The 27,658-nt window shown below is 37.8% G+C and overlaps 1 non-coding gene and 1 pseudogene across 7 annotated transcripts; one reads left to right on the top strand and one right to left on the bottom strand.

Annotated features, from left to right (window-relative positions):
- Nucleotides 1–277: 277 nt before the first annotated feature.
- On the bottom strand, nt 278–23,004 carry LOC114319077 (mediator of RNA polymerase II transcription subunit 4 pseudogene; annotated as a pseudogene). The gene is made up of 2 exons (XR_014340312.1): nt 22,642–23,004; nt 278–1,933 (listed from the first exon to the last, which is right to left on the bottom strand). The product of XR_014340312.1 is annotated as a mediator of RNA polymerase II transcription subunit 4 pseudogene (transcript).
- Nucleotides 15,991–21,265, top strand: LOC114319078 (uncharacterized). 6 transcript variants are annotated; one of them, XR_014340313.1, is made up of 7 exons: nt 16,010–16,245; nt 17,532–17,669; nt 17,763–17,830; nt 18,557–18,652; nt 18,759–18,849; nt 19,767–20,002; nt 20,854–21,265. It is a non-coding gene; the product is annotated as an uncharacterized LOC114319078 (transcript). The 6 variants fall into 6 exon arrangements; XR_014340314.1 differs by lacking the exon at nt 17,763–17,830; XR_003649271.2 differs by lacking the exon at nt 20,854–21,265 and having other exon boundaries at nt 19,767–20,184.
- Nucleotides 23,005–27,658: the final 4,654 nt, after the last annotated feature.

Below are 27,658 nucleotides of genomic sequence, written 5' to 3'. Positions count from 1 at the left end.
CGATTCGCGAACAGCTCTCCATATAAGCATGAATGGTGTAAAATTATTCTAGTAGTCAAAATGTTTATCAACTGTTCATAACAGAAACAGAAATCAATAGATATACACCATAAGGCCTCAGATTCTGTTGCACTTCAAAAATGCAGCACATAACTTTAGGACTTCTAGGACAACTTTTTAGGGCTGAAAGAAATATATTGTGCTCCCATTCAACAGCACTGGTTGGTCGGGTTATGTCCCACTTAGACACTACTGGTTTTCATAGAACTAAAAAACAGAAACCCCAAATCCATTTTCACTGATATTAAGCTTGAAAGCCATATGTATTTGCAACATTTCTGCATACCCTCTCCTACCACAAGTATATGGATGCATATCTCTATAAATTCAAAAACTTTCAGCACACAACTCATAAGAAGACTTCTCAAGTGAGGATGAGAACTTCAACACAACTCATAGTTTAGGCGTTCAAGTAATGTAGCTCAAAATTCAAATGAAAACTCTAATTCTAGAATCCCAGTAAGATACAAAATATTTTAACGAGCAAATTGATCTATAAAAATGCGAAAATTGCACATTTAGATACACCTCGTAAGGGTAGAATGAGTCCAACTTCTGAGTGTGCCTACCTCAAGTACTTCAAAGAGATCGGAAAAATCAAAAGTAGACCTGGTCAACTGTCAATCTTCATCATCAGAGCTTCCCATGTCACTACTATCATCATCAATATCAAGCTCAACATGCCGAACATGTATTGGTTCAGGTACTTTGGGTATTCCTTGAGCAGGAATAGGCCGTGGTGGTTGCTCCTCAATTCTACCAGCAACAGGGAGAGTATCCAACAGAGGCAACGGAACTGGGTCACCAGGCTTCCATCCAAGTGGGGGCATCATCGGTAAATCAGTAGGCAATTCCACAAGCATCTCAGGCCTCCATCCAGATGGAATCACAAAATTTGGAGGAATCAAACCCTGAATTCCAGTGAGATTAGCAATTGGATTCGAGTCTGGCTGTTGTGCAGGACAAGCTTCAATGAATGGCTCAATTGTTTTCTCCTTGCTTTCTGCTGATTTAGGTAAACCAACATTGAGATCAGCAAATGCATACAACTAAGAAGCACGCAGTTGCTCCTCCTGTGGGGTAGGTGGGAGTGCCCCACGCCAAGGACCTTGCCCAACACCAAATTCCAGCGGTGCAAATGTTGTGAAGCTTATCCTGTGTGGGAATATGATAAAATGTCAGACAAATTTGGCTGAGTAGAAATAGTTGTGGTACAAGAATCATCCATATCATCTTCTGATTTTGATCTTTTGGGGCGGCGATAATCAAAATAATCATCGACCAGAATGTCAAGAATCCGTTCAGCTTCTTTAAGTTTGTTAGAAAAGGAAAGCATTGCAGAATCTTTTGACCTGATTTCACGAGCAACTTTCTGCTTAGCATCTTGAAGATCAAGAATTTCTGGAAGTTCTGCTACAGCTTCGAAGAGCTGAGTTTGAAGGGTAGTAAAAAGGGAGAGGAATTCTTTGGTGGTGGAAGGCGAGAAGTCTGGTTGAACTGGTGTTGTGGATTGGGTTTGGGATGATAGAAACGTAGGGAGGGAGCCATGGAAGGCCCTAAGCCAATGAGATCGATTGGGTAAGACCTAAAGGAGCCGAGATGCAAGGGAAGCCATTTGAAGGAGAAGACATTGGGGCTCTAGAGAGAGGTGCAAGTAGAGGAAGAAGGGTTGAGGAGGTGGTCGTGGCTTTTGACAAATTCGATTGTTGATTGGGAAGCTGAGATTGTGGGACTTGGGAGGAGGATTTAGGAGGGGAAGGGTTTTGCAAAGAGGGTGAATTTGGGTTTGGCAGGACTGGTCTGGCTGGTGATTGTACAATTTGATGTGGGACATTTTGCAGCATTTTGAACTTCCACTCCCTTTCAGAGAAACCTAAAACAACAATTAAGAAGGAAGGATGGTCAATGCAACCTGAAAATATTAATGAAAAACATCAAAATGTTCCGCAAAAACAATGATAATTGTAGAAAAGACAAATGAAAATTTTCTGTCAGACATTCCCCAGCAACATAAAAGACAGATACAATTCCTATACACATGGAACATAAAAAAATAATCATTACATACAAGGCTTAATTTGTAAGAAATATACTAATCACCCAGTAAGATGAAATTATCCACACACACAACACACTAAAAAAAAAAGAAAAAAAAGATGATAATAGAGCTACAAGCCCATAGTATACTCCGTTACTTCAGACTGAATAGAATTATCTTCAAATTCATCCAACTAATATGTTCTTTAACTGTTACTACATTTGAATAATTAGCACAATAAAACTATCTATATAGGTTGAAAAGATTGATCAGGAGGTCATGACAAAATGGCCCAACAAGAATGCAGGCAACATAATTGTTTTTAAAATGTAAACATAAAGAAGGTAAAATGAGGAAGAAAATACAACAGCACTGTTTATTTTCTACGAAAATGTGATAAAAACATTTAGATTCATGACCATGAAGCAGTAATAGAAACAAGGTCGGCTACTACCAGCCTACTAAATAATAAGTACAAAGGTTGACATAAATCTTTTTCATGATAAATAATAAAAAAAAGCCCTAGAGAGGAACTTCCATAAATTAGTTTATTTTTTCAACCAAAAAATCTTCAGTGCAATAATGGAGTGAAAATATCTTGAAAGTTGTACGGATTAGTGATTCTTGTGGTGCAAGTTTAACCCCTTGAAAGCAAACACTTCATTTCAAACCAAAAAGGGAGACAAATAATTATGTTTGCTTTATTTTCACAATATGTTTTCAATTTTTATTTTTAATTATTTAAATAAAAACTAGTTCGACCAAAATAGATAGCAAAAATATATTTTCACCCCAAAACTGAGAAAACCATATGAAAATAATGATTGTTTTATTTTTTTCATTTTTTTCACCAAACTAGTTTTTTTTTTTCCTCTCTCTCAACAAACATATATTGAAAACAAAACCAAACAAAGATAAGATGTTCCCTTTTTTTTTTTTTGACATTATACATGGTCTTGTAATAAAATGCAATCTTGACCAATTCAGACAAGCTAAAAATCCAAGCAATCCGAATTGAAACTAACCTATATTTCATTTTGAAATAGCGGCAATAACAACAAATGTTGCAGTCTATAGTGACAACGAAATTTATAGAGTCAAAATTTTAAAAAATTTCAAGATGACAATGAGACATGAAAAACCATATATGAAGTTACAAAAAACAACGCGCTCTAGCAAACAAAAGGCACTAAGCCATCAAATTACATTCAGTCCTATCAAAGCAAAGCAAGCCAGTCAATCACAAATGGGTATAAAAAATTACAATCTTTAAAAAGCACCATCACATTGTGAGAATAATATTAGCATAGTATATATTATGTGAATATTGTTTCCTATTTAGGATTGGTTTAGGTTTATTCTTATTTCCTATTTAGGATTAGTATTCTATATCTATTAGAATTCTATATTAGTGATGTATTTGTTTAGGATTAAAATTTAGTGTTCTATATAAGTGATGTATTCTTTGTTCAGTAGATACAATTTGAATATAAAAAAATTCTTCAGAATTCTTGCATGGTATCAGAGCTGTGTTCGAAACCCTAACCTCTTATTTTTGGTTTGTCGTTTCCCTCTTTGGTTCACGATCGATCGAAGCTCCTTACTTCGTGGGTCGTATGGTTCTCTCTTCTTTCTGGTCAACCCATCTGTTCGACGTGGAAGTTATGCTTCGATTCCTCATCTATTCGTGACTTCTTCTCTCTGACTCCCTCTGATCGTGGTTTTTTCTGGTTCACTAATTCGTCCTCTCTGGTTCGCAACTCGCGTCACTCTGTGCTCGTCACATCTGCTAGTTGCCTCAGTGCTTCTTGTTCTCTGCATGTGACTCACGAGTGATTGATCTCTTGTTAGAGTTACGACATTAGTTCTTTGACTTCATCTTTGTCAGTTACTGGAATTGCGACATCAGTCGCACCTGTCCGAGTCACGACCTACATCGTGACACCTCTCTCTCTATTGTTCTGAGTCTGGTGGACCTGGGTGTTTTTCTTTGGTTGACCACTGTTCTCTTTTATTCTTATTTGGACCAAACAAGTTTATTGATATTACATTGTTGCCCTATCAACTTTCAGTTTATTACGGTTCGCTATTGTTTTTTGTGGTTCATTATGATGATGACGGGTTCAGCTTCTGTAAAGCCTAAGAAGGGGCTCCTTGCTTCAGATAAGTGTGCATTCTGCCATCAGAGAGACCATTGGAAGTATCACTATCCCAAGAAGGGATGTTTGTCTAGCTCATATTCTCAGCAGTCTCGGACCCAGTTTTTCTCTTCTTTTATGAGTAATTTTCAGGCTTCCGCCAATTCTACTGCATTTGCTCCAGCTCCTGATCCTGACTTGGCTTCCTTGAGTGCTCAGATTAGTCAGCTTTAGCATATACTGTCTACCTCTCAGCCATCTTCGTCTACCTCCATTGTTTCCTCTTTTATTCAGGTTTGCTTAGGTCTTCTCTAGGTATCTTTTCGTCTATTTGGCTTTTTGACTCTAGTACCTCTCATCATATGACTCCTCATCTCTCCTTACTTCAGAATTGTAAACCCTCGCTTCAGAAGTCTTTTCTATTTGGGACATTCCAAATTAGGGCACTTGTCTGCTGACCGCTTACGGTCTTTAGCTCAGTCAAGTATATTAGGTAAAGTTTCTCCTAGTCAACTCAAGGGTGTAAACTTGCCAAAATGACAGCCTTACCTTTTCGTAATAGTACTTCTATATCTGCTACACTGTTTTCTTTAGTTCATACTGATGTCTAGAGCCCTTCTCCTGTTCTCACCAAAGGGGGTTCTGCATACTATGTGTCATTTGTTGATGACTGCACCCGTTACACTTGGGTTTATCTTATGACACATAAGTCCGATTTTTATCAGATATACTGTACCTTTCAATTTATGATTACTACTCAGTTTAAGTCTACAATTAAAGTGTTACGGTCTGACTTAGGTGGGAAATCTTTTAAAAATAAGTTATGTGAGTATTTGGCCAATTTGGGTACCATTCACCAAACTTCTTGTATAGATACACCTGCCCAAAATGGTCGAGCCGAGCGTAAACACCATCATCTCCTTGAGGCTTTGTTCTCCCAAATTCCTAACTACTCCCTTCTTCGTGTGTTTGGGTCTGCCTGTTTTGTCCTTCCCCGCAAAGATAGGACTAAACTTAGTGTCCGGTCTATCCTCTATGTCTTTTTGGGTTATAGTCCTACTAAGAAAGGCTATCGATGTTACGACCCTGTTTCCCATCGTCTTTATGTCTCCTATCATGTTTCTTTTCTCAAACGTCTACCTTACTTTCAGCTTTCTCCTCTCACCGCCCCAGTTTCCAAAGAGGATTTGGTTCATATTAATCCGTTTCCTTCTGAGGTCCCGTCTGATGAGTACATCTCCACAGTTCCTCCTGAGCTTGTTCCATCTTCTCCTCCTTGTAGACGTCCCCGAACGCCCCGGGAGGATGAGGTCCCGTTCTGTTCATTTGGGCTCACTACAAGTTTGGACTCTCAAATTGTCACGGTTCTAAATCTGAACCAAAGAGTCTAAATCCGGCAAATCGTTTTGAGAAAACAGATTTTGAAAGAAGTGCCAAACATGGACTGCTTTGCCAGATACAGAGTCGCCACCTAAATGTTTTATTTTGGAAAAATTTAGGAAACCCTAACTCGTTGCCTAAGGCCACGTGTCTGTCATCACCAAAATTGCCTCAGCTCGGGAACTTGGGTACGATTGGGGAAGGTCACTTCGTGAGCACCCCCGCTCGCCCGATCAAAGATCGGCCTCTACTAACCATGATATCTAGTTTTGAAAACTTTATGCGTTCTTATTCCAGTTATTAGCCTAGATTTACTATGTGATGCGCACAGCATACAAGTATAGACTGGATCGTCTTAATTGGAACAAAACATTTCATGTTTATTTTTGAAAGTGGTTTGATGGTGCTACCCGCAAGTAGGCTAAGACGTGGATTTGCCACCCTCGGGTGGGCTTAGAAAACATGATTTTGCCACTATCTAGTGGGCTTAAAAAAAACTCACAATTGATGAATTGTTCCAATTCAAATAACCCTTCACCCACAGGCATTCAGGCAGTTATATCACATAAGCATATAACATCATGGTAAGCATGCTATCATGGCAGTCACTCACACACATGCAAGGATGCTAAAGCATAAACACTTACCAAGTACTCCAAGCCAAAACAAAAGCTATGTTAGAAATCCATGCATGATCCTAACTATACAGAAATGTCTAATGCAACACATGCAAAATGCAACTAAGATAGACTCGGCTATTCTAAAGATGGCATGTGAAATGCTACAACTAACATGTATTCAACTTGGAATTGAGATACAAATGCAGTTAGTATGATGCGCCGAACCCGGTGCATGCAAGACAGATGAATGAATGCAAACATGCTATCATACTGTATGCCAATTGAAGCATGCCCTAATCTAATCATCATAAGTTGATAAATAAAATGGAGAAAGACGTGAGGTTAGAAGACATACATCACACACACGCACACTTATTACAACATTGCCCTCGCGCAGTGGGTCCGAATACATAATACAGTCCCAAATGAATAAATAATACAGTCCCGAATAAATACAGAATCCTAATTAATTAACAAATTAATCTAGGAAAGCAGTAAATTGGCACGCAAATCCATGAACCGCCTCAGCTCTGTTCCAAATGATGAATGATGCATGCTGGGTTGCCTTGTGCGGAGAATCCCTTGCGATGCCCCGGTTTGCCTCTATTTGCAATTATTCTTGGGATGCGTGCTGGGCTCCGGAAGGTTGCTGATTTCTGATTTGCTGCAACAGAGAGCAACAAAGGAGCATGGCAAAGTATTTTCACATATGTATGCATGAATACTCGTCAGGGAGTGTAGTCCTCGATCCTCGTACCACCAATCACGCATCTCGATGCATAATGGCCGAGGAGTCTATTTGCATGACTCAATATGGAATGAATGCACATGAAAACACAATAGGGCCTAGACTCCATCATGGATAATCCGGAGTGTCGGCGACCGGGAATTGAGACACGTTCCGTCACTCGGAGTACGAAACGTCCCTTGTTTCCCGTGCTTGGGCTAACTCCTATCCCAAGCACAATGCAATATGCATGACATGCATGAATGCAATCCTAACATGCGACCTAGCATACACAATGCTATGAAGTGGCATACACAATGCATGATGTAACGAGGCATATACAATGCTCTAACATACAACCTAGCATACACAATGCTATGAAATGAAATGGCATACACAATGCACGATGGACTTACACCAACATGAGTGGACCTCAGCCACACTTACATCAGTAGCCATTAGGTGAAAATGGGACTATCGAAATGCGTGCACACATGCATGCAAATCGAGGACCGATCCTAAGGCACAACATGCAACTCTAACAAGGCATGGCAAGGGATGCAAGATGGCATGCAAACTCACAAATTCCAGCACTGAAATATGATGCTAAACAGCCCCGAAACATGGAAAAATGGCACCCAATGCATGAGATGAAACCCGAAACTCGAAACTAGGCACATGGAATGACTTATAGCTATACAAAGCATGCATTATTTGATCATGAAGCATGAAGACAGAGCCAAGGCAGTCCCAAAACATGAACATTTCCAGTTCAAAGCATGGCCAAAAGATGCTAGCATGGTGGACAAAATAGCATGCAATCTTGACTAGCAATCATGGTTTACATGGCAAGTATATGAAGCAAATGTAATCTCACCAAACCAGCAAAAATCAGTGAATAAATCATGTGAAAATAGGCCCAAATAACCACTGATATGCAACCATAGTATGCAAAAATAATGAGTTACTTTTGAGGGCCATGCAAGGAGTTATTAAGCACATGCAAAGTAGACATTTAGCATGGCATAAACAACTATGAAAATCAAATATGGTAGTCCTAAAACTCACCAAATTGACCCTGGAAAGTGACTTCAAAGCATGCAAGATAGGGTCTCTTTGGAAGGCCAAAATGACCACCAAACAAGTCAAGGAGAGAGAGGGTCAACCCCCTCTGATTTGGAGGCACAAAACAGTGTGCTAGCCACTGAAAATCCACTGGATTTCAGTGGCTAGAAGGCCAAACAAAGCATGCAACAAGAGCTTAGGTGTAAGGCTCAAAACAAGGGACAATCAAGCATAAAAGGAAGCATGAGACCTCAAATAAGAAAATTCCCTTAATAAAACATGAAGATGATGTCAAAACAAGCCTTTTTCCAGTTTATAACAAATCTCAAAAATGAACACAAATAGGGCTAATCTATCATGCAAAAATGGCCCTAAAAGAGAGATTAGAGACAAGGGACAGCAGCTGGCCCCAAATAGCAAAGAACCCTTCAACAAAGTTGAAGAGGGGCTCAAAACAAGGGACTTTACAGTTTATATCAAGTCTCGAAAATAAACACAAGTGAGGCTAAAACAACATGCAAGAAAAAGGCCTAAAAGAGGGATAAAGGGACAAGTGGTAGAAGCTGGCCTCAAACAGATGAGAGCCCTTCAGCAAAGTTGAAGAGGGGCTCAAAATAAGACATTTTACAGCTTATGACCAAGTCCAAAACAGCTCACAAATAAGACTAAAATACCATGCAAAAATAGGCCTAAAAGAGAGATAAAGAGGCAAGTGGCAGTAGGAGACCTCAAACAGTAAGAGGTCCTTGATCAAACATGAAAAGGAGCTCAAAATATGACTATTTCCAGTTTGGGTCGGAGCCCAAAAATGCAAGCAACAAAGGCTAAGAAAGCATGCAAAATAGAGCTAAAAGAGAGGGAAAAGAGACTTACCCTTGTAGCCTAAGTCTTCAACAACTTTTGGTCCAAGAAATGGTGCTCCTAGCCTCTGGAAATCAGCTTCAAAGGGCTAGAATGGAGGGTGGAGGTGTGGTGCTATGAGTGGTAGTGTAAAGGGGCAAGAACCTTAGGGTTTGAAAGGGTTTGAAGGGCTTGGAAGAGAGAGAGAGGGAGTTGTATGCAATGCCCCAGCTGGTTTTGTAACCCTTAGAAATGGAGGAAAGGTGCTGGTTTTATAGAGGGAGAGAGTGGAGGAATGGGGGGGAAAATCAAATTCAAATTTCTCCCCCAAAGACAGCCCCCCCGGATACAAAATCTGGGGGAAAACAGAGGGTAGCTGGAATGTATTTGGAGAGAGGATCATGGCCGGCCAAGTTCAAAAGGTTCAGGTGGCCGGCCGGCCGCCCCCCATGGCCGGCCGCCCGGCCAGGGGTCAAAAGGGTTAATGAAGACTGCTGGCCAGCCACCTCAAAAAGGTGGCCTCCCATGTGTGCACAACACAATTATGTGGTTAAAACCCAGAAAATATGAACCAAGAGAGAGAAAAGCCAACTTTATAGAGGGGTTCAAAAGAGTCAGAGACAATTACTGGCTGGCCTATCAATATTGGTGGCCTCCCAGGTATGTACAACACAAATATGGGGTTTAGGGCTAAAGAAAGTGGCCCCGGGGTGGTCAACATTAGCTTTTTAGTGAGGAAAACGGGCGACGGAGAGCGATGAAGAAATAAAGCTGGCTTTTCAGAACAATTGCTGGCCTCCCACCCTCCTACAAGCTTCCTAACAATGAAAATAAGGTCTCCACCAAAAATGAACCAAAGTGGATGCCAAACGGAGGTTCGGGGACCGAAACGCGCGGCCTGGGGCCTCGAAAATGGGCTGTTAAGCACCGGAGGTGACATTCGACCACTAAGTTGGTCTCTCGGGCCACAGTGTTCCCCAAAAGGGAGGAAACAAGGTGTGTGCCAAAAACCGGAGCAAACAGAGGTGGTTAGGCGGTCCCGAACCGAGGCACACGGCCGTCGGCTCCGAAAACCGAAAATCGGGCTCCAAACGGGCAAAATGGCCTACGACCACGAAACGTAGCCTACGGCCACTGAGAGATGATCTACGAGACCTCTCCCTCCCTTCGGAAAGAGAAAACAGAGAAAACGGGACTTGGTTCGCAAACCGAGGCAAAACACGAAAGAGCCCGGAAGTCCGGAGGCAAGGCTTGCAGCCGAGACTCCGTAACCTCAGAACGAGCACAATATGCGACATCATCAAGCGCTCAATCGCTGACGTCTGGGTCTTAAGGTCGATCAAAAATGGGGTGTCTACACTCCTACTTCACCTCTGGCTGCTACTCCTCGTTCGGTTTATTCTTCTTCTCCATTGCTAGTTTATTCTCGTCGCAAGGCTCCTCCTCTACCAGTTGTCTCTGTCTCTGCTGCTAATCCTCCTGCTTCTAACAACTCTAATTATGTTGCACACCGATATCCTACTCGAGCACGTCATCCTCCAAACAGGTTGGGTTAGTCTAACACATGTTTTTTCTGCTTCCTATCATACTTTTTTGTCTACTATTCACTCTTTTTCAGAACCTCAGTCTTACAAGGAGGCCTGTCAGGATCCTCATTGGGTTCAAGCAATGGAGGATGAGTTGTCTGCTTTACAGAAAACTAGTACTTGGGAGTTGGTTCATTTGCCTGTTGGTAAGAATCTGGTTGGTTGCAAATAGATTAACAAAGTCAAGACTCATTCTGATAGTTCTCTTGAGCGCTACAAAGCTCGTCTGGTTGCTAAAGGTTTCTTACAGGAGTATAGTATTGATTATGAGGAGATCTTTGCTTCTGTTGCCAAGATGACTACTGTCCGTGCTTTGATCTCTGTCGCTGCTGTTTGTTCTTGGCCTCTTTATCAAATGGATATTAAGAATGCTTTTCTTAATGGCCATCTCACTGAGGAGGTTTACATGCGTCCTCCTCCTAGCCTTTCCCATTACTCTGGATAGGTTTGTCGCCTTCGACGTGCTCTGTATGGTCTGAAGCAGTCTCCTCATGCTTGGTATAATCGCTTTCAGACTGCTATTACTAAGCTTGGGTTTTATCCTTGTGCCCAGGACTCTGCTTTATTTCTTCTCCATACCTCTACTGGATTTGTTGCGTTATTACTATATGTGGATGATATGATTATCACTGGTTCTAATTCTTCTATTATATTTGAGGTCAAACAGCATCTTTTTCGCACTTTTGAAATGAAGGATCTGGGCCTAATGCGGTATTTTCTTAGCATTGAGGTAGCTTCTTCTCCCAAGGGCTACTTTCTCTCTCAGGCTAAGTATGCCAATGAGGTTATTCATCGTGCCGGTCTTCTGATGGTGTTCTTCGGGATGATCCTACTCTATATCGAAAGCTCATGAGTTTCTTAGTCTATCTGACAGTTATTCATCCTGATCTTGCCTATGTTGTTCATGTGGTTAACCAGTTTGTCTCTGCTCCTCACTCCACACATTGGGCTGCCTTGGTTCGGATTCTTCGCTATCTCCGAGGTACTATCTTTCAGGGTTTACTATTATCCTCTACTTCCTCTCCGGATTTGGTGGCCTATGTTGATTCTGATTGGGTTAGTGATGTTACTGATCCCAAGTCCACGTCTAGTTTCTGTATGTTTCTTAGTGATTCCTTGATCTCTTGGAAAAGCAAGAAACAAACTGTTGTTGCTCGCTCTACTGTCGAAGGTAAGTATCGTACTATGGCTCATGCTACTGCTGAAGTTATCTGGCTCTGTTGTCTTCTTTTTGACTTGGGCATCCCTCAGTCTTCCCTGACCTCCCTTTATTGCGACAACCGCAGTGCTATTCAGATTGCATATAGCACTATCTTCCATGAGCGAACCAAGCACATTGAGATTGATTGTCACTTTGTTCGTCAGCATCTGCAATCTGGCTCTATCTCGCTTCTTTTCGTCTCTTCGACTCTGCAGCTTGCTAACTTTTTTTACCAAGACTCACACCACTGCTCGGTTTCGGTTTCTTCTTAGCAAACTGTTAGTGTTTTCTGCCCAAACACCTTGAGTTTGAGCGGGGGTGTGAGAATAATATTAGTACAGTATATATTATGTGAATATTGTTCCCTATTTAGGATTGGTTTAGGTTTATTCTTATTTCCTATTTAAGATTAGTATTCTATATCAGTGATGTATTCGTTTAGGATTAGGGTTTAGTGTTCTATATAAGTGATGTATTCTTTGTTCAGTAAATACAATTTGAATATACAAAAATTCTTCAGAATTCTTACACGTATCCCACTAATGCTTGCACAAATCCAACATTCAGCTCACCATATTTTTTTACTTAAATACAATTATAGGTGGTGCAATTACTCTTCAAATTCTAGGGTTTCCTCAAGTGGGGTCTCTGAATTTTGAGTGCAAAATCTTCCCCACATTTCTAGCATTTGTTCCTCAACTTTAGACAGTTTCTCAGGTGGGTCATTGAATTTTGTTTAAAATCCTTTTGTACAGCTCTATGTAATACAAGAATTTCTCAAAAATCAGGATTTTTAGAGCATCCACAGTGGGCTGCCAAAGGAGCTGCCATTGCCAGCAAAAACTCCCACAAACAAAAAATAATATTTTTAACAAAATTCACCAAAAAAAAAAATAATAACGAACAAACTAAAAACAACAATAATCAAACAATTTCAAACAAATTTCAAGCAAATCTCAAACAAATTTCGAGCAATCTCAACTAATCTCAAGCAATTCTCAGCAATTCTCCATCATGAGAAACAATTTCATAAAAATAAAGATCTAAATTTGAAGATGCGTGATGGATTTTCAGCAATCTGAAGCTTCATCTTGTTCATCTGCTTGCTTCATCTTAGGGTTCGTGTAAGGGGATTCGGCTTCATCTGCTTCGATTTAGGGTTTGCTTGTGCTTCATCTTCATATTCTCCATCAGAAAGATGATTTGAAGGAGTCGATTTCAAGGGCTTCGGGTTTCTCGCTTTTTTTTGAAGAACTTGTGTTCTATCTTGAGCTCGGGTAGAGTCTCGAATTAGGGCCCAATTCTTATCTCATATTGAAAAATTTAGAAATCCCCTAGATGTTGATTTGTGATTATGTATCAATTTTAAACAGTAAACAACAATCCCAATCAAACAATCAAGACAAATCGACACAACGATTTTACGTGGAAAAACCATAATTGGACACCTCCAATTGTGATAAAAAAAATCACGGGCAAAAGTCACAAAACAATCCATTAAAAAGATATAAAAGATTTACACAGGTATACTCTCAGTTACCTAGCGAATCTACGCCCGAATTGAACCAACCCCTATGTGCCTCTTCCAACCCGGTCTTCACTTCGGAATTGTCTTGACGATGAGCCACTCCAGAATCCACCAAAGCTTCAGGCTCGAATTCTTCAGAATCCACCGAAGAACAACTCTCTCTTTTGTGTAGAACAAACAAATAATCCTTTGATGTACATTCTTTAAACCATGAATTGAATACTCAATCAAAACATCAAAGAAAACTAGCAAAACATCTCCAGATATAAACCCTAGAACCCAAGAAGAAGATCTGGAGAAGTAATCCTAGATTTGGAGCAACTTGCGAATTTATAGAATCTAAAATCACAAGATCCGCTCGAGCGTGGGAATTGACGCTTGAGCGGGAACACTATATGAAGTGTTCCAAACCAAGATGTACGCTCGAGCGGAAATTTCAACGCTTGACCGTGAAAACACGAATCACAGTATTTTTGCAGACTCACCAAACTTTTAGAACTCAGCATTCTCCGCTCGAACAAGGGAATGGACAGTTGAGCGAGGAGGCAACTTTGAATGCATTTTTGCATTTTGCTTCGAGGGCGCTGCCCCTCGACCCCGCGAGCTGACCGGGCAGCTCGACCCCCGTCATAAATAGTGAAGTGGCAATCTTGAAAGCATTAGCATCACAAACTTCTCTGCAAGGTACAATTCGGGTTGGATTCGCATCTAAAAACTCATAGCTTCACTGAAATAAAAAGTGCAAAAACAAATACAACTGAAATGAGTTTTGTCAACTGGGATTGCCAAGAATAAAAACCTAACACCTATCATTTGCATCCTTAACTAATTTTCTTCTTAGTCATATATATAGGGTTCGAGCTGATAGATCAACGATGGCCCCTTTAAATTGTAACCTAACTTTATTAACATACTAACATTCTATTTTTGATTAACAAAAAATTAAAAATAAATAAATAAAAATAGGACACTCAGTTCATAAATTCATATTTGGATTTTGTTTGGCCAAAGATTTAGACGCTAAAATACTTTACCCATAAAGATAAGCTTAGGCAAAGTGACCAAATTACCCATCTATATATATATGGTATACAGAGTGGAAACCAAACCCTAAACCAAACCTCCTATCTCTCTTCTCTCTCATCTTCTTCATTTTCCACTGTCGTCCCTCTCTCTCTATAGATTATCTTTGATCAGCGGACTCAATGGCCGCAGCAGACTCCCACTCATCCAGTTCCCAACACGACTTATACAGTGCCGCGTTGATCACGTTACCTGAATGGCTTTCTCATCGGAATCAATGGCACCGCCGCGGCCAAGCTTGATGTCTCCATCATCGACAGCAGGAGCTGGTGGTCTCTCTCTCTAAAACCTAGCTTACTTCACCACCGATCTCCACTGCCATTCATTACGGCGACTTCTGATCTCCGCTGCTTCAGATCTCTAATCTCCAAATTTGGATCTCTGTGTGTGTGTGTGTGTGTGTTCTGAAATGGATTCACCGGAATGTCACAATCCTCTCTCTCTCTCTCTCTCTCTCTCTCTCTCTCTCTCTCGACAAAACCCTAGCCTACTTCACCACCGATTGCCACCGCCATTCATTACGGCGACTTCTAATCTTCGCCGCTTTAGATCTCTAATCTCCAAATTTGGATCTCTCTCGATTTTCTAAAATGTGTTTTCGAGATTTTTTTTATTTTTTACATTTTCCATGTTTGAACACAGTTATTCGATTTTCCAAATTCGAACACAGTTCTTCATGGAGAGAGTGAGCTTCAATTCGAATGAGGATCTCATGCTCAACTTCACTCATTTGATTTGTTTCGTGAACTTGAATGGTCTCATGGCGAAGAATATTAATATTTTTGTTGTTTTTATATATTGTTTCTAATTTGAGACTCATGAAATGATAAAGTTGTTTTGTTCTTGAAAACTCTTTGCTTAGCCACATGGGCTCCAAATTGTTGATGTTGATTGCTTGGTTTATTGGTTTGAACCATGGGTTCCAAATTGAGCAAGTACACAGATCTGAACTGCCTTAACACATATTTGTTTGTGTTGGATTTAAATAGATAAAAAAATTTTTGAACAAACCACTCTATCCTCTCTCCAAAAGGCTCATATTTGTTTAGAGATCTGAAGCAGCAGAGATCAGAAGTCGCCATAATGAATGGCAGTGCTGCAGCGGTGGTGAAGTAGGCTAGGATTTTAACGAGAGAGAGAGAGAGGACTGTGACATTTCAATGAATCCACTTTGGAATAGAGAGAGAGACCAGTAGCTTCGCCGCCACCGACAATGGAGACATCAAGCTCGGCCATGGTGGTGCCATTGATTCCGACAAGAAAACCATTCCGGTAACGTGATCAACGCGGCAGTGCATAAGCATTGTTGGGAGTTAGATGAATGGGAGTCCGCTGCGGCCAATGAGTCTGGTGATCGAAGATAATTTACAAAGAGAGAGGAACGTCAATGGAAAATATGGGTATTTTGCTCACTTTGCCTAAGCTTGTCTTTATGGGCAAAGTATTTTAGCTCCAATATCTTTCACTACAAGAAATTAGTGCTTGAGGGACTAATATTTAGGGACCAAGTAAATTTGGTCCCTAAAAATAATTTTTTAGAGACAAATTCAAATTTGCAGTAAGAATGCAAAAATAGTTGTTAGTATTATCACTTTTTCACTTGTATGCTTAGTTTAATATTCCCATATTTTTTTGAGACAAATTAATTTAGTAATAAATATACAATTGACACTTTTAGAGACTAAATATTTGTCATTAACATTTAGGGACCAAATATTTCTACTCTTTCCCTATTAAAAAGTCGGGCGGCAATAGAACAGAACACACACACATACAAAAAGTCGAGCCTCTCTCTGTTCAACCCTAATTTCCCAAATTCATTCTGTCTAGGACTCTAGCTTCAATCGATCTGAGATCTTCAGCTATAATCGATCTCATTTTCAGGATTGATCTAGTTCTCCTCTTGTCCTAACTTGCCATGATCGATCTCATTTTCATGGCTCCAATGCAAACCTGAGTTCTTTGGCTTCAATTTGAAGGTAAATCAACAATTTTCACGGCTGCTAAGATCTTCATCTTCACGCACACACATTCTTATATATATATAGTAGATATCTATAAATTTTTTGAGATCTTCTATCGCTTTTTCTGAGCTTCACACACACACACACACACGTATGTATATATATATATATATATGTACATATATATACACAGATTCTAATTCTGAGATCTTCTATCATTTATTCTTCATTTTTTTTTTTTCCAGATATATACAAGTTTGAGGAAATCGATTTGGTTTTTTACGGAGATCATAACCTCTCTTTCTCTCTCTCTTTCTCTCTCTCTCTCTCTCTTCACATACACAGCATATATACATGTACATATCTATCTCTATATATACTCCTCTGCATTCATCTGTATTCATTCAATTCTCATTCTGTTTTTCGAATTCATCGTTGCATTGATGAGTTGTTGATGAATTTTTATTTTTTTCTTTTCCTTAAATATGGAACAATTTTTGGTTGATTCATGCGTGAGTCACATCACAGATGAATTTCTCTGTTTTTTAATAACATCCATGTTTGAATCTATGATCATTTTGGTGTTTGATGTTTTTTTTCTCGTTCTTGTTCAATTTTCTGATTATTTGATTTTTTTTTTTTTTTAATGGGGAGGCTTTGGGCTCATTTTTTTTTTTTTTTTTTTCCAATTTTGTGAACCACGACAGTCTTTCTAAATGATACTAATGGATTCATTGCACATGGCCAAACCATTTTAGTTTGAGTGAGCCAAATAATATATTTGAAAAGTTTGGTGAAATTAGAGAACAATGGACCTATTACTTTAAAAAAAAATTAAAAAAATAAAAAATCACCTTAGATTAAGGATACTGGAATTTAAGGATATGTCTTTGTTCACTTTGTAATAGGGATAGGGCTTTCGGGATGGAAAGGAGTTGGATGCAACTTCATAGGAGTTTTGTTGAATTTTTCCTGTACCTGTGTTATAGATAGTATTTTATTAATCACCTTAGATTAAAGAGTTTCCTTGCAAATGTTATCTAAATTGAATTGATTGAAGTAATCCTTTTGAGATGTACAATGATTATTGAAGAAGATCGATCTTAGAAAACTTAATGCGTGGTGAGTATTATTTATGGTGATTTGGATAAGTGGACCGCTACTAGTTTTTGCTGGTTTATTGTTTCTCATTTCTGGCCCATATGAACTAAAAAATTTATTGTTCTTTTTATGTGTTCGGTAATTGTATATTTTTTATATCAATCGCAATTGATCATGTACTGATTTGATTGTTCTTTTAGTTTGATAAATGATTTGTTAAGCCTCGAGGAGATTACATAGAGCTTCACAAGAGACATGGCTATCGCCCCGATCACTTCGAGCACAAACGCAAGAAAGAGGCTCGCGAGGTTCATAAGCGATCTCAGATTGCTCAGAAGGTTCAATTTCTCTACTTTTCTCTCTTCTCATTTATATATTTATGGAATTTTGCGTGGAAGTTCCAATTTTGTGCTTCAATTTGAATTGAGCAGTCTTTGGGTATCAAGGGTAAGATGTTTGCTAAGAAACACTACGCTGAAAATGCCCAAATGAAGAAAACGTGAGTGTCATTCTTACATTTACATTGGTTTTCATTTTATTTGAATAATTCTATACTCACGAATCCTGACTTTGAATATTTTTGATAGATGAATGTGTAACTATTGGTTCATGCTCCCTCTTCTCTCAACATGCCTTTGCATTTTTTGCAAAAATTTGATGTGTAATCTTATATCTGTTGCTTATGCTAATTGCCAACTACTTAAGACTAGCATGTCCTGTTTGATGCGCTGCAGCATATTCTCTATACGAAGAAAGATCATTTATGATGTTGGCTACATAATAATGATATAACCACAAGTTAACTAGCATAGGTTGTGTCCCCTACTTAATTGAGGAAAGCTACACAGCTTCAATATTTTGTGAGATTTGTAGAATGAACCATTGAATAGTTGAAGCTCTTGTTTAAGTAGAACTATCAACTCTGTTTTTAAGTGTATGAAACTTGTGGCCTAGTATGTGGACTTTCAGAAATTTATTGCGCCTTAATTGGTTCCTTGCCATTTGGACGAGACTTTCTAAAATATGAACATGTTTTCTATTTTGTAAACATTTCCATTGTACTTTTATGCTTTATCCTTATATGTAAAATTTAAATTCAGGTTATTCATTTTTTGTGTATTTTATCTTCTTCATGAGTAATTTTAATTGTTGTAAACTATTTGTTTTTAAAACATCTAAAGAACCCACTTATCTGTCTAAGTTGCATTAATTATTGTCTTAAAAGGCATACCTTCTCATCCATTCTCGGGTGTTCCTTTCAAATTTGTTTGAGAGACTTTTGTGCATTGGAGTTGTTTGGAGCCTTTTATGTACGTACAAGGTAATTAATGGTTCCTATCTCCTGGTTAGTTATTTGTTCTTTTTCTATTATTCAAGCAATTACACATGGGCATTGAATTCATTTCTAAACTTTTACTAAATTTCAGTGACTAGTGTTTAACTTTCGGAACTGCTACAGAATGCCAGAATCTAGTCACTGAGATGCTTGGCACCACAGATGAAAATGAGCCCTTTCAGGTTAGTCAATTTGCAATCCTAGAATATTTTCAAACTTGTGGACACATTTACTAGGAGTTCCTTGAAATCCAAGAAAAAGGAATAAAATGAACTATATAATTTTACACAAACTAAGTTAAATGTGAGGCATTTGGCATTACAGCCATTTATGGTGCATATATATTAGAAGTAAAAATATTAATAATATGATACATGAGTGGGGTGACAAACACAAAAACTGCTTTGGATGGGGAAACTATAGCCTCAACATTCCTGATCTTGTCACTGTTGCTCACAGAAGTAGCTAGAGATCCTTATCCTTGAATGTTGTCTAGATATTTTAGAGTAGAAAAAATTAGGTTACTGTAAAAAAAAGAAGAAAAAAAAAAAGAACAGAAAAAAAGTAGGAGGTTCATGGGTTTAGCTTCATCTTAAGCTAATGATCTAGGCTCCCTAAACTTGAAGATTCAACAATTAGTATGAGGCTGTGTATTTTAAACAATTTGACAATGTATTTGTCAAAACTACTATTCTGGTTGAAGCATTGGACAAAATATGATTTCAAAATTAGTAATGAGGTTGTGTATTTTTGTCCATAATATGGGAATTCTCAGATGGCATTGTAGGATACTAGGATCAGGTAATATATAATATGCAGAAAATATCTTATACATATGGTTTTTTGTTTTTCTTTTATTCCATGTCACTCATAGGGGCTTCTCTGTCGTAGATTTGCACATTTACTAGTAAATTTATATTTTGCAGTTACAAATTTATTTATAGATGTTTAGTGATGCTTTGTTGTGCTTGAAGTTAAGGGGAATAGGTTAATGATATATTCTGCATATTTAATTGTGAATCTCTGCACTATACTGATTGAATCTTTGCACCATACTGATTGAACTTCGGCATTTCATTTTTCTTATTCTTTCTAACAGAATCTCAGGGATATGGCAATGACCAAGTTAGGTGAAGGCTGTCACTTGCTCAAGGATATAGTGCTGTCACACTGCCGAGATCTCGGTCTAACCCATCTTGTTAACAAATGCACCATGCTCAAATCCTGCCACATGGTTTATTGTCCAGGTATTAGCTGTGATTTCTAATTGTATCGGGATAAAGAAGATCCTGGTTGAGAAGTGGAAGGTTAGCCAGAGGACCAAACGGAGGGCAGGTTCCATCATCTCTCCCCTACCTCTATGTTGGCCTTTAGACCCCAAATTACTTTGAAGTGATAGCTTCTAATCAAGTTTGGGAATTGGACCTATTTTGAGTTTTTAACTCGTATAAGGAACAACTATGTTGAAGTGAATTTGGAAACTTCGAGTTTTAATTTTTGCAAAAGTTTACTTTCTACTCAGTACGGTTTGGGAATCGCCTTTGATGTGTGGATGTCAAATATAAATTTTTTTTTTTTAAATGATTGAATGGCCTTTAATTTTTGTGTTTTTTTAGCTATGAAATTAAATGGGTACAAAATATTTCCCAAACTGACTTTTAGCGACGAAAATGTGTGGTGGAAAAAGTCATTTGTCCTTTAGCGGCCAAATATAATTGTGACTGAAGTACCATTATTTTGTTTTTTGCAACCAAATTGGGACATTTTGTGACAAAATATTAGTGACCAAATGTTTAGTTCTGCAAAATCAAACATTTTGTTACGATATAAATTTCATTGCCAATTGCCTTTTTCAACGACAATTTTGAAATTTCGTCGCTAAAAGTCGTTTTTGACTTCTTTGGACGCACTTTTAGCGACGTTTTTGGTGACCAATTTATTTTTGTCACTAAAAGCATTTAGAAACCAAAATAATAGTTTCAGGGACCAAAATAATTGATCGCAAAAAGTCTTAAATGTTGTAGTGTTTGGCCAAACAAAATCCAAATTTGAATTTATGAACCAAGTGCCCTATTTTTTTTTTTTTTTTTTTAACATCAAAAATAGAATGTTAGTATGTTAGTACAGTCAAGTTACAACTTAAAGAGGTCGCCGCTAATCCATCAACTTGAATCCTATATATGCAGATGGTATGAGGTATCTATAATAGAATTGGGCCCTAATTCAAGACTCTACCCGTGCTCAAGAGAGAACACAATTTCTTCAAGAGAAAGCGAGAAACCCGAAACCCTTGAAATCGACTCCTTCAAATCGTCTTTCTGATGGAGAACACAAAGACGAAGCACAAACCCTAAGTCGAAACAGATGAAGCTGAAACCCCCTAAACCCCACACACGAACCCTAAGAGGAAGCAAGCAAATGAACAAGATGAAGCTTTAGATTGCTGAAAATTAATCACGTATCTTCAAATCCAGGTCTTTATTTTTATGAAATCATTTTTCTCATGATAGAGAATTACTTCAAATTGTTTGAGATTAGTTGAGATTGCCCGAAATTTGTTTGAGATTTGTTTGAAATCTATTTAAACTTGTTAAATTATTGTTGTTTTTGGTCTGTTTGTTATTTTTATTTTTTATTTTTTTTGGGTGAATTTTGTTAAAAATGTTAGCAATGGCAGCTCCTTTGGCAACCCACTGTGGATGCTCTAAAAACCATGATTTTTGAAGAACTCTTGTATTACATAGAGCTATACAGAAAGATTGTAAACAAAATTCAATGACCCACTTGAGAAACCGTCAAAAGTTGAGGAACAACATAGAACGCTAGAACTGTAAGGAAGATTTTGCACTCAAAATTCAGAGACCCCACTTGAGGAAACCCTAAAATTTGAAGAGTAATTGCACCACCTATAATTAAGTAAGAAAATATGGTGAGATGGATTTGTGCAAGCACTAGTGGGATGTGACGGTGCTTTTTAAAGATTGTAAATTTTTATCCCCCATTTGTGATTTACTGGCTTGCTTTGCTTTGATATGACTGAATAATGTAATTTGATGGCTTAGCGTCTATTTTGTTCGCTAGAGCGAATTGTTTACTGTAACTTCATATATGATTTTTCATGTCCTATTGTCATCCGGAGAATTTTTAAAATTTTGATTCTATATTAAATTTAGTTGTCACTATGGATTGCAGCATTTGTTGTTATTGCCGCTATTCTAGAATGAAATATAGGTCTGTTTCAATTCAGATAGCTTGGATTTTCATCTTGGCTGAATAGGTCAAGATCACATTTTATTACAAGACAATTTATAATGTCCTAAAAAAAGGTACATCTTATCTTTGTTTGGTTTTGTTTTCAATGTGTTTTGTGAGGGGGGAAAAAATTAATTTGTTGAAAAATTGAGAAAAATAAAACAATAATTATTTTCATATAGTTTGCTATGTTTTAGGGGAAAATATATTTTTGTTATTTATGTTCATCAAACTTTGGGCAACCAAAAAATAATATGTAAACAAGATAAGTATGGTTGAGATGAGGATGTTAAGGTGGATGTGTGGTAAAATTAGACTAGACTAGACTAGACAAGACAAACTTAAGAATGAGTATATTCGGAAATGGGCAGGCGTAGCAATGATAGAAGATAAGTTAAAAGAGAATCGATTAAGATGGTTTGGTCATATTCAATAGAGACCAGGTAGCAATGAAGAGATGTGATGCTGTAAGATAGCCTTTAATAAACCCGCATGGAGAAGACATATTTATGTAATCGACCCCATTTGATCAAGGGTTGGTTTGGTTTGGTTTAGGTTCATTAAACTAGTTTTTATTAAATTAAATAAATAAATAAATAAAAACAGAAAATGTATATCTGCACCGAATAATCAGCCAAAATCAGTATTAAAAAAAAAAAAAGAAGCAGAAATTAGTTAAGTAATGGAGAAAAGGCGGTTGTCACGAGATCTGTCAACAATACCTTGGTAAATCTGAAGAAAAATGAACCTCGATTCGATTGAACAAATCTTCAGAAATTGAAAGAACTATACAAGATCACGAACAAACCAGTTGATGGAAGGAGACGATCTCGCCAGCGTTCTGCTTCTTCTCCTCGACGAAGCGGCTCCAGAGTTTGTATGGGTTCGACTTATCGAGTAAGTTTTGGTAGAGCTGCGTCACGGCGAAGGTCCACCGTGACACGGCGGCCGCCGGAGACGAAGACGAGAGATCGGAAATTGGCGATTGCTGTTGGCGTTGGGGTGTAGCGGAGATGGATCATTCATATCATCAACAGCGGACGTGGTGGATCCACTGTGGGCTGCCAAAGGGGCTCATAACATTATTGTATTTGTCGTAGGGGGTGTTTGGTAAACTTAAATCAACTTTTGGCTTAAAAGTTATGTTTGTGTGTTTGATACAACTTATAAGGCACAAATTATGGGGGTTATTTGAGGTGTCTTAAATAAATACACTTTTTATCTTTTTGAACTAAAAAATTGAGAAAAAAAATATGAATGTTTGGGTTAACTTTTTGTCTTTTTACGAAAAAATATGTAATAAAAAATTATATAAATAAAGTGTATAATGGAAGAAAATTAATAGATTGTACGGCTCTCCTGCGGGTGCGATGCATGTCTCCATAGAAATAATTGCCTCATTCGGGGCAAATAACTTTGGACAGTGATGGTTGGTCCGTGGGGACCATCATGGATCCCATTTTAATAATCTAATATGTACAACTCGTTGAGTATTATATACCTGTAAAAAATCACATCAATCGGATATTGATACCTATATGATCGGATTAGTTTTGCTCAACAGTTAACTATCACACCATCTGTTTTGTTTATACAAAACTAATTTAATCATATAGTTAACAACATCCGATCAATGTGATTTTTTATAGGCATATATTAGTCGACGAGTTCTACATATTGAACGGTTCAGATTATTAAAATGGGACCTATGGTGGACCCTACATACCAACCATCACTGTCCAAAAGTTATTTGCCCCAAGGGGGCAAAAAAATTTTTGCCCCAAGAGAAGTGTATAATGGCCTACTTAACGGCTGTGACGTTGTCAGTAAATTTATATTATAAAAATATATAAAATATTTTTTTAATATATTTTTATTTGTGAATAGTAATACCTTTTTTACTTTTTATATAATTTTTTGGCTTTTTGGATTATATTTGACTTGCCAAACTTGACCTATGGCTTAATTTAAGCCATTTTCGGCTTAAATGTAAAAGATGCTCCAAGGGTGCTTAATTTTACGGCTTAAGCGCGCAGTTGTTTTTGGAGGGGCAAAATAACTTAAATGCCCCTCCAAAACTTAAGGAATAACGAAAATATCACTATATAACCATACTTCTTCGTCTCATACCTCACCAAGGATCCTCTAGAGTGAAATTTCCCTAAAGTTTTCTAGAGTGCTCCATTGTGTGGTTGAGATTCACTGGCAAGTCACATCAGAAAAATTGATGTGACTTGTCAATAAATCTCAACCACACAATGGAGCACTTTAGGAAACTTTAGGAAAAAATCACTCTAGAGGATCCTTGCTCCTCATACCTAACTCTTCTCTTCTCCTCTCCTCTCAAACGGCGCTCTCCTCTTCTCCTCTCCTCTCGTTGCGTGCGATTGCTCCACACATCGAAATCGCCGGCGATCGTCCCTATTTTCCGTTAATCTCTACCAAAAAGTAAGATTTGAAACCCTAAACCCTATGTTTTGTTATATATAGATATACATATATCAGATATACACATCGATTTAGGGTTTTTTTGGTTTTTCGTTGCTCTGTATTCAAATCCATTAAGATTTGTGTTTGTTTGTGGTTCCTGGTTGCTCTCTCTCTCTCTCTCTCTCATCGATTTTGGTTTCTGGTTCATGTAGGCTTAGGATTTATGGGTTGATGAAGAGAAGTGGGTGGGGGGCCTTAACAGATTTTAAACGTTTTTTTTTTTTTAATACTGTTTTTAGGTTTATGTTTTTAAAACTATTTTTGGTCCTTTTTTGTTGCTTCATTGGTTAGTTTTGATTGTAATATCATACATTAATCAAAGAAAAATGAAAAGAATGAAAAAAGTGATTACTGGTTAATTATAGGAAACATATTACATTAGTAGAATCTTTAAAAAACAATTAAAAATCAATGATAAATGATTTGAGTTACCATTTTTGCCATTTCCATTCAAAGATAAATGAATTGTATAGTCCATATTCCTTTTTTTTTTAGGTACATTGGAAAGATACAGTCCATATTCAAATGTTGCTTGATGTGGGTACACTTAAAAAAATGAACTTGAGAAGAAGAAAAAAAATTGAGTTACCATTTCATTTTTTGTTCGCTTCCCCCCCTTCCCTAGTTTTGGGGTATTGGTGTAGAATGTTTGTTAAATGTTTGCTGGATTCTCTGATTGAATCTTCACTTTGTTGGAACTATAATAATTGTGGGAATCCAACCAATACCCATTTGTTAAAAACTCAGTTTGTAACAAATACTCAGTTTTTAACAAATACTGAATCTCAATCTTCACTTTGTTAGAACTATAATCTTCACTTTGTTACAATATTTTGGTCCAAGAATGAATTTCAATCGACAAATTTCTAATGTGGCAAATATACTTCACTCCAAATGAAAATGAACACATATATACACACAAACATATATATGAAAAGGTTAAGGACGTGGTTCAAGCCTTTTAAGGCTGATAAAGTGAATGGGAATGAATGATTTGGGAGAGTCTGGGGGTGATGATAGCAATACATGGTAAAAAGGAAAGGAAAATGGAGGAGTGGCGTGCTTAGGGAATGGAATGAAAGGCATAGTGTCGCTTTGGGGGGGTCAATACTCAATGTTCTAATTGTGTTTGATAACATGCCTCCCACTCCCAATTGTGTTTGATAGCATGCAACTACTTTTTTGTGGGTCTTATGTTGTTTGTTTGCTATTTCTAGCAGTGGCATTCCCTTCAAAATTGTTTGCTCTTTGAAGGGTCCCCCATATTCTCACATGTGTTGGGATCATCCATATCCAGAGTAGATGAGAGAAAGCAACTGGCAAGCCTTGGATTGTTAAAGTCAACAATGACAATAAATAAATGAAATGAAAAAGTAAAATAACATTTGTTAGGAATGAATTTCGCTAGTAAATTTATATACACAATGAATCTTATATTTACACATGACATATGTTTTGGTGGATTCCCAGAATGAAATGGTATTGGTCACTGATTCTCTTAAAAATTGTAGATTCATTTATTATATTTTGGGGTATTGGTCACTGATTCTGTGAATGTTTGTTGGAACTATAATGATTGTTCGAGTCACTAATTTCTGCCTGATTATGTTTCTTTTCTTTTTTGAAGATTCAATTTTACCTATCCTAATGGATTTCATGTTTTTAAAACTATTTTTGGACCAAATTATGGGCTTGAAGGGCATTGGATTATCTCAAACTTCTTAGTGCTTAGGTGTGAATGCCTTCATTAATTTTAACTTAGATTCCTCTTTTGGCTCTTTTTTTTTGATTGCGGATATTGTTATCTAGCTGAGACTGCTGCTAAAGTCCTAGAGGGAGAAATGTTGAGAGTGACACTATCAAAACCAAAGAATGGTAACGAACAGCATCAACGAGTTGTAGTTGTTGTGTCCTTTGCGCTCTGGTTTCCGACCTGCAATTGAGACCTTGAGGGAATTGTATGGAGTAACAGTTGGTTTATAACCATGTTATTATTCAAATTGTATGCTGCAATGTAGTTCTAACAGACTTTATTTTTTTAAGCTTTTTCGACATAATATCGTAAAGAGTTTTGAGTAAAAAAAAAAAAACCTTAAACATTATGTCCAGATTATTGACTCTGGAAATGCAGAATTGAATGACATTGGAACCATTGGAACCAAGTGACCAGCATTATATGCCTGATTGATGTTGCAACAAAGAAATTTGTCAAAAGTTGGAATTTGGGAGAGAGAGAGAGAGAGAGAGACCTTGAGGAAAGTTAGGGGGCCACAGCTTTGCATGACTCCTTCCTGTACACCATCAACTAAAAAGAAAGCAATGGGAGCATTTGTGCAGTTTTTCTGACCAGACCATTGTATGGCAGTAACCCATTTGTAATTCCCTACCCAATCCAAAACACACCATGATTGCAAATGCAGCCAAACAGACTACCCCATGGTTTCAAAAACAACTACCCCATGGTTTCCAAAAAACCATACATGAACAATCAAACATTAAAAAAACATTCAACTATAGTACCGATACATGAACCATATATTCAAAACAAACATTAAAAAAGTCGCACATCAACTAACAAACATTAAAAAAAACTACCGCAATCTGTTTGAAAATAATAAAAGACAAAATAGTACAACATAATTAGTACTGATGGTTGAGCTACCATAATAAAACAACAAGTACAAGCATTGTGGCAACCACAGTTACTGGCATCCTACTTAAGTACAACGACAAACAAAAGTACCAACAAAAGGATCATAATAGTAAAACAAAGAAAAACGTTGCATCCACAACAAACCTAAAACAACCACTTCCCACCAGTACGAGGCACTTGTGCAGGTGTAAGATGCTGTACCCCACCATCATAGTCATCTACCCAGAATAAGGAGCCCCTATGATTATCCCAATTAGGACAACGGAAAAAATAACGACCATTGTTTGCTTCTGTGCAAGCCATAATCACCAACATTGGACTAGCGCCTGTAGACGTCCCCGAACGTCCCGGAAAAATCCCGTTTTGTCTGTTGGGCTCACTACAGTTCAGACTCAATGTCACGATTCTTGATCTGATCTCGCAAAGTGCAATGCGAGATTAATAAATCACCAAAGAGTCCAAATCCGGCAAATCGTTTTGAAAAACTGATTTTTAGAAAGAAGTGCCAAACATGGATTGTTTTGGCAGATGCAGAGTCGCTACCTAAATATTTTATTTTGGGAGAATTTAGGAAACCCTGACTCGTGCCTAAGGCC

The sequence above is a fragment of the Camellia sinensis genome, chromosome 9 (assembly GCF_055761805.1).
Source record: "Camellia sinensis isolate YWXY chromosome 9, ASM5576180v1, whole genome shotgun sequence".
Lineage (NCBI taxonomy): Eukaryota > Viridiplantae > Streptophyta > Magnoliopsida > Ericales > Theaceae > Camellia > Camellia sinensis.
Note: the sequence above shows the minus strand (reverse complement) of the source record. Positions and strands in the feature narration are given on the sequence as shown.